This window comes from Tupaia chinensis, unplaced genomic scaffold, assembly GCF_000334495.1.
Source record: "Tupaia chinensis unplaced genomic scaffold, TupChi_1.0 Scaffold144427_1, whole genome shotgun sequence".
NCBI classification, from domain to species: Eukaryota; Metazoa; Chordata; class Mammalia; order Scandentia; family Tupaiidae; genus Tupaia; species Tupaia belangeri.
In genome coordinates, this window is record NW_006204287.1 from 3,894 (window position 1) to 11,694 (window position 7,801).

Below are 7,801 nucleotides of genomic sequence, written 5' to 3' on the forward strand. Positions count from 1 at the left end.
CACTCAGCAAAGAAATAGGCAGATCTGAAAAGACAGCCAGCTACACAAGTGGAGACCTGAAGTGGCAGAAAGTAGAGGAATTATGAACGTACTTCTGATAAAGAAGCGTAAAGGGAAGGGACCTAGAATATTTTAATTTTTAAATGAGTTTTTATATAGGGTTGTTGGGAAAAAGATTAGAATGGAACAAAAAGATAATCAAAAGTGAAAAACAAACAAAGAAACAAAAAAACAAAGAAGAGAAACAAAAGACACAGTCTTGGAAAGACCTCATTCAAAGAACAAAAACAGATTTAAATTACCTATGCATGTGTCCTGTTGTATAACAAATGAAGAATGAATCAAACATGATCTACAGATATTCATTTCTCACTGACTAAAAATGCCACTTACATTGCAGGAAAGGAGTAAAACTCATTATAAATCCTCAAGGGTTAACAGAATGGAAAGAGAGAAAAGCAAGCTGATAGATGAATGGCAAGTGAATTAGCAACAAAATGACCATTTTTCTAGTGATAGAAGACAACAAGAGGTAAAAGTGCAGATGGTTTGATAAATGGAAACATCATGAGGTTCTTTGGAAGCCAGAAGTACAGGGTCAGCTAAAAGTAGGGTAGGTTTTGAAAACTTAAAGGTAATATGGAAGAAGGGGAAGATGGCAGTAGAACCAGTTTTCCCTCTCCAGATCCCCACATAAGAGGAACTGGATGGCAAAATCCAAAACCCATGAACATTCACCACAAACTTACGTGATAAACCTTTAAATCCCCAAATAGTAATGGGTAAAGACAAACACCAACTGTTAGAATGCCACAACATTGTATCGGCATCTATTAAGGCGAAGTAGAGAGAGAAAAGAACATCTAATGGACCTGAGAACAGAACTTTAGTTAGAATAACCGCTGAAACACTAAGGCCAAGTTGAGAACAGTCTGAAAGCGGGAGAGAGTTAGCTCATTCCAGTGGTGCATGAGGCCATCAATAAGGTCAGAAGGATGGAAGCAAGGTAGTCCTATGAAGTATTGAAACTGATCTGCCAAATCCCTCAATGCTTTCTTCCTGGATGGGGTTCTCAAAAGAAAAAATGCCAGGATAAAATCAAATTGAAAAAGAGGCAGATGAAGAGAATAGAATAGGAAGTAGTCAACCAAGAAATCACAGCAGAATCTTGTTCTTGAGCATTAAAAAAAAAAAAATTTCAATCGATTGAAGTTTAAAAATCTCCCCTCCTCTCTACCTAGTTGGTGGTGACACAGCTAAATACAATGAATTGTTTCAAAATCAACTTTCAACTGGTGCTAAGTAAAGGTACTTTTTACCCATTGAAATATGGACTTATTGAAGAAATAAAGTATGTTTGGAACCTTAAAAAAATAAAGAATGTGTAAATACATCACCTGCTGTGGTGCCTCCCTCTGAAAAATGGTGAAGACAGTTGACATCAGCCAGTGCACCAAGTACATTCATTCCTTCTGTGGCAAAAGAGATGAAGAGACAAGCTGTGGAGACCTGGCACTGTGGTTCCAGCTTGAAAGCAGTAGCTGGTGGTGCCCGGACCTAGAGCACCACTTCGGCTGTCACAGTAAAGTCTGCCATCATAAGACTGAGGAATTGAAAGACCAGTAGAGGCTCAATGGACATTTGGAATATCACTAGCCTACAGTAAATGGGTTAATTTATGTAAAAAAAAGAAGATTGTTTTTAGGAAGTAGGAATTTTCTTAAGTCTGGCCATGAGCAAGAGCTGGACTTAAAATAGATGAAACCAAAAGTAAATTGTGAGGGTTGTTCTTTCCTAGTCTACTGTATGGGCCTAGGGAAAATCAATTCCTGTTCCTTGATGCAGAATTTGGTGGAGCACTATAATGATCAAATGGCATGGAAAATAATGGATAAAGTGGAATAGCCAAGACTGAAATTTTAAAATAATCTGAGGATATGTGTGTGGTTTGCCTACACTGTTGTTTCCAGGGCAGGCTGAGGTGTCTAGTGAAATTAAAATAAATAAATAAGCAAACAAATTTAAATAAAATAACATTTTTAAAAAATCACAGGGGGATCTTGTTCTTTCCGTGTGCTGGTGTTGGAGGACCCTCCCTACTTCAGGTGAGACCCTGGCGGTCCCGCCACTCCATGGCCATAGGCCTCTGAGCAGGGTCTCCCCACACCCTCTTCTGCCAACACACACCAACCACTCGGGCTGCCACTTTCACTGTGGCTCGGCGAGTGGGGGCAGAGGCGGCTGGCTTGGCCTGTGGGTTACCCGCGGCGCAGCTGGGGGTCGGCACCTGAGGGTAGGTCCCCAGCACCACCAGCTCCTGTGCGGGCTAGCGGGCCCACAAGGTGGCTTCCCAGGTCCAGTCCCAGGGGACGGTGAACTTCCACGCCCCATCCCACAGCCACAGTGCCTGGAGCGCTGGGCTCCGAGAAGCCTGTCCCTTGTCATCGCCTTTGCACCTCCAGGCTACAGACAGGGGACTAAGATTTACCAACAGCATGAATCAAGAAAAGTTAGCCAAACTTCAGGCTCAGCTCCAGATAGGGGGAAAGGGTAGAGCTCGCAGAAGGAAGAAGATGGTACACAGAACAGCTACAGCTGATGACAAAAAACTTCAGAGTTCTCTCAAAAAGCTGGCTGTCAATAATATAGCTGGTTTCGAAGAGGTGAACATGATTAAAGATGATGGGACAGTTATTAATTTCAACAATCCCGAAGTCCAAGCTTCCCTCTCTGTTCATACCTTTGCAATCACTGGTCATGCAGTAGCCCAACCAATCACAGAAATGCTTCCTGGAATATTAAGTCGGCTTGGTGCAGACAGCTTAGCCAGCCTTAGGACATTAGTTGAACAGACTTGGATAGCAAAGCACCAAACCAGAAGACATTGATGAAGAGGATGACGATGCTCAGATCTTGTAGAAAATTTTGTTGAGGCATCAAAGGACGAAGCTAACTAAAATCTTTTCTTGTTTTGGAAGCTGGCATGGACTAGATTTAACAAATCAGTTATGTGGTTCCATGTCCCATCCCTGTTCGGGTGCCAGGTGTCCCGACCCAGGGGGACAGCCAAACAGGTTTCCTGAGTGAAGGAGTGAGAGCCGGGACAAGCGGCGTAGTGTTACAGCACGGAGACGACAGTGTCGTCCATTTATTGTGGGCACCACGGTACAGCACAGAGACGACGCAGTGTCACGTCGTCTACTGTGAGCAGCACGGAGACGACACGGTGTCACAACTCTTCAGGGTCGTCCGGAGACGATGTAGTGTTACAACTCTTCAGGGTCTCCCAGGTCATCTGGAGACGATGCAGTGTCAGCTCTTCAGGATCTTCAGGGTCGTCTGGAGACTGCAGGGTGTTTCAGCTCTTCAGGCTCTTCAGTTGTTGTCTTCCTGGTCATCGTCTGCCTACTGTGGGCCAGGCATCGTGGTTATATACACTCTGGTGGGTTGTAAACGGTGGTCCCTGATTGGTTGTAAACGGTGGGCCCTGATTGGTTGTAAACGGTGGGCTGTGATTGGTTGTTAACGGTGGGTTATGATTGGTTGCTTTTGGACCAATCATGAGGTGCCGGATATGCAAATTTGAGGGATTCTAGTGGCCAATCAGAGCAAGGTTTCGAAGGTCAGGTTTTTGGAAGGGAACCAATCATGGTAATTGTTTGCTCTCTGAGAAACCTCGGCTGACTCGCTGGTGTGCAGCTTCCCACAGTTCCAAAGTTTTACAGACACAGAGAACATCGCCTGTTACTAGTCCAGTAATATAAATATTTTGTATATGAATAATGCTGTTTGTTAAGCATTTTTTGGTCATTTAATTTTGCATTTTGCACTTCCCCCCAGGATCTATTCTTTTGGTCAAAATATGAAGTATTGGTGCAGCTTGAGGGTGTTTTGGTTTTTGATTTCTTTTTTGTTGTTGTTGTTGGGGTATTTTTGGTGAATGTATGTGTATGTATGTGTGTGAGTATGTGTGTATACAGTGGAAAACAAATTGGAAAACAGTTCTATTTATCCTCCTCTTTCCCCAGTAGAAATAAAACAAATCTCTAAAAAAAAAAAATCACAGGGGAAGCATGTCGGAGGGCTGTTACTGGTGTCTAATTAGGGTTCAGGAATGCTTCAGCACATCCTATCATACACAGAACATCCTTCTCCAGAATTACCTGGCCCGAAATGTCTGAGAAAGCAGGTCTGAGCTGAGTGTTGAAAAAGCAAATGAGTAGAGAAATGGAACTCAAAGATTATGACATATTTACAAATTGTGTGTTTTTTTTTTCTAAGAGGGCCCTGCTGTTAGCAGAGTTAGGCCCTAGATATTTTCCAAGTGTTGACTGATACGTTATTAAAAAAAACTTGAAAGATTTCCCAGTATTCAGATATAAATCTCTGCCAGGTCTTCCTGTGCATCAAAGCATCAATATATTTTCCAGATTCACTTTGAGATTGTTTCCTAAATCTGGTAATAGCACTGGGATTTTTCAAGAAATTCATTGCATTTAAATCATGTTGATTGTGTTATCCTTAGACCTTTGTCCTTGTCTGCCCTTCTTTTTTTATTTTTTACTTTGAGTAACCACAGTACCCCACAAATTAGATTACTGGCAATTAAATGTTTGGCATGAGATATTTGATACTTTCCTTTCATCAAGTCCTCTCTCAGAGCCCAATCATACCTGCTAAATACAACTATAATATTTTCTCCACAGCTCATGCACTCAGTGCTACAATTTGGGTGTAGAGAAGATATTCAAGGTGCAAACCTAGTGGAACTACAATACCTGTCCCAACAAGGGCACCGAGTATGCCTCTAGCACCACAGACTAATACTGCCAGTTTATCTGTTTCACATACAGAAATACATATAGTGCAGACTCTCTAGATAGGACTCAAAATTAGATTTGTGAAATTCATTCTTACTACTCTGTCAGTTATTTTTGTGTCCTTATTGCTGCATTCATTTCCATTGAGTGCAAAAATACATACTATGTATGCATTCCTCTGTTGATGATCATGAAGTCTTTCTAGCACAAAGAGTATATCAAGTTTGTTGTTGTAAATGAACTACCAACATGAATACATTTCTCACCACTGTACACATTATCCTCAACAGGTAATAATCCATTTTTGTGTTCTATAAATGTCTTGCATCTCTGTTTTTCTCCTTAATGTCTTTCCCACACACTCTCCTTCTCCCACTCTCTTCCCACATCGTATCCAGTATCTATAACCTTTTGTATGTTTCCATATCCTCTGGTCTTTCAGTTTCAGCCATAGAGTGTGAACAGTGGGTATATATTAAGAGGAGACATACAATGTCTCTCCTTCATAGCCTGACTTGCTTCATTCAGCAGTACATCTTCCATATTTGTCCACTTTCTATCAAAAGCCAGGGTCCTTTTGCTTTCTATGACTGAGTAGTATTTCACAGAGTATATGTGCCACACTTTTTCAATCCATTCTTCTGTTTGTGAACATTTGGGTTGGTTCCACGTCTTAGCAATTGTGAACGATGCCATGATAAACGTAGATATGTAAGCACTCTTCCAACTAAGCATTCTCCTGTCCTGGGTCTGGGGACTTGAACCTTGTAGTTAGTCATGTGGGATGCAGCTTACTTGACCACCAGACCACCAGCTGGTACCAATACTTCAGTATTTTAAATTGCTAAATAGTACTCTTTTGTGTGTTTGTGCTTTTAGTTTCACATATTGGGCATTGTGAAAACTGCTGCAGTAATCACTGGATTGTGTAGAGAGAGAGAAAAGCCAGAACCAATTCTCCTCTTCAACTTACAGAGCTGTGGACAAAAGCTCTTTCCTTCCAATGGATGTTCACTCAAGCTGTCCCAAACCTTCAGCACGCCTTATCTCATAAGCCTAAGGTAAGGGAAGCTCTTATCTTCACTGTGGATGAGGCCTAATATCCACACACAGAACAGAGGTGAGGGCACAAGGGGTATGTTTAGGAGCCTCCACACAGCCATGAGGCATAGCACAGACACTCAGCCCTGATTGTTCAGCAAATTTCTGGTTCACTCTGCTGTGCTGCTCATGAAACACTGAAATTCTCAACATCCTGATTTTTCTACTCTCTTGGCTATAACAGGCCTTGGTAACATGGTAGTGTCTCTAGGGAATCATTCATGAATCATTCTTAAATGAATCGGTCTACCTCAATCTTCTTAGAAAATGCAGAAGATAGGGCCATTAAGTGATGTGGTAGTTAAGGCACTGGACTCCCACACCACCGATCACAGTTTGAGTCCTGGATCTGGCAGCTTGCTTTCTTGATTTCTTTCTCTCTCATCTCTCTACCTCTCTCCATATCTCTCTGGTGAGCACACATACCTTGTAGCAAATACAATAGTCATGATAATTAAATAAATTGTTAAAAAGAAAATGCAGAAAACTTGTTTACACTACTGGATTCTCTTGGAAACCTTCATCTATGACAGAGATTATCAAATTCTTTATGATATTATCCCCCTAAGTAAATCACTAGCTAGCTTTGATCATAGTTGCAAACAACTGGAGATGATGAAAGGGCAAAGTTTTCTGATTTCTTCTAGTTGTGACTGTCTGTCTAGAGGTATTTTTAAGGAGTCATTAACTTTCTAATGTAGCGGGACAGCTATTGTGACCTTTAAGAACTGACTGCTGTGTTCAGCATGTGGTAGCAGAGACTTCAGCCCAGAGTGAGGGATCCCCTGAATCCACTGGCATCCAAGATCAGTGGAGATGGGGGGAATGAATATAGATAGCCTGGCAAATCAGAAGTCCTGAGTGGGTGGAAGAGAACAGCATTGCTTTAAGACAAAGGCTTAGTCCTGGATAAATATTATCATGACTGGGCTCTTGATTTCTAGCAGGTTTTCAGAAGCTCCTAGAGATTTGGTAATTTTCCTGACTTCTAGGTGTTCCAGCATTTTTACCATCTCTGCTTTCACTTCCTGTTTGTACTTCCTTATTTATTTACATTAAATTGCAGTATGTTATTACAACATACCAAATTAATTTTTCCATATATTAATTCAGTGAAAAATATTATCATGTACATTATTATCAACAGATAATTTTCCATTTCCGTGTTTCTTTTTAAAATTTTATTTCAATTTCTTTTATACATTCAATCATGTTATTTAGCTTACAAAGTGAATATTTCAACACGTGTACATTTCTCACCAGTCCAGGTGACAATACAATAAAGTTATCTTCAATAAATGATAACCCATTTCTTTGTATTTGGCCTCTCTATTTTCCTCCTGTTTTTTTTTTTTTTGAAAGAGGTTTTTGTTATAGGGCATGTGTACTTGCCAAAGAGAAAGAGAGACAGAAAGTGAGAAAGATTGCATGGTCACGCCCATGATCCCTTCTCCTCTATTCTCCTCTGAGGATCTCGAGCATGCACACACACGTGCCCAGCGTGAGTTTAAGCCACCAGATCCTGATCTCAAACCGCGGTTGATTACATGGGAGTCCAGTGACATAGCCATTATACCAACTGCTGATCCCTCTATTTTTCTCATTAATGTCCTTCCTCAGCCTGGACTGGTTCACCCACCCTCTTGCCACACTGTATCTGGTATTCACAATTATTTCTTATGTTTCTTTATCCTTTAGTCATTCAGGTTCTGTCATACAGTGTGGACATTTGGTATATAGTAATTGGAGACATACATTTCTGTGTTTCTTAGAAAAAGGATGAATATGGAAGATTTCCTACTAAGTGAAGCAAGTCAGACTATGAAACAGAGGCATTGTATGTCCCCACTCAGTATATACAAGTGTCAGCACTTCATGGC

At 41.1% G+C, this 7,801-nt stretch overlaps 1 pseudogene; it reads left to right on the forward strand.

Annotated features, from left to right (window-relative positions):
* The first annotated feature begins 2,487 nt into the window (after positions 1-2,487).
* LOC102495861 (transcription factor BTF3 homolog 4 pseudogene) lies at positions 2,488-2,957 on the forward strand (annotated as a pseudogene).
* The last annotated feature ends 4,844 nt before the right edge of the window (positions 2,958-7,801 follow it).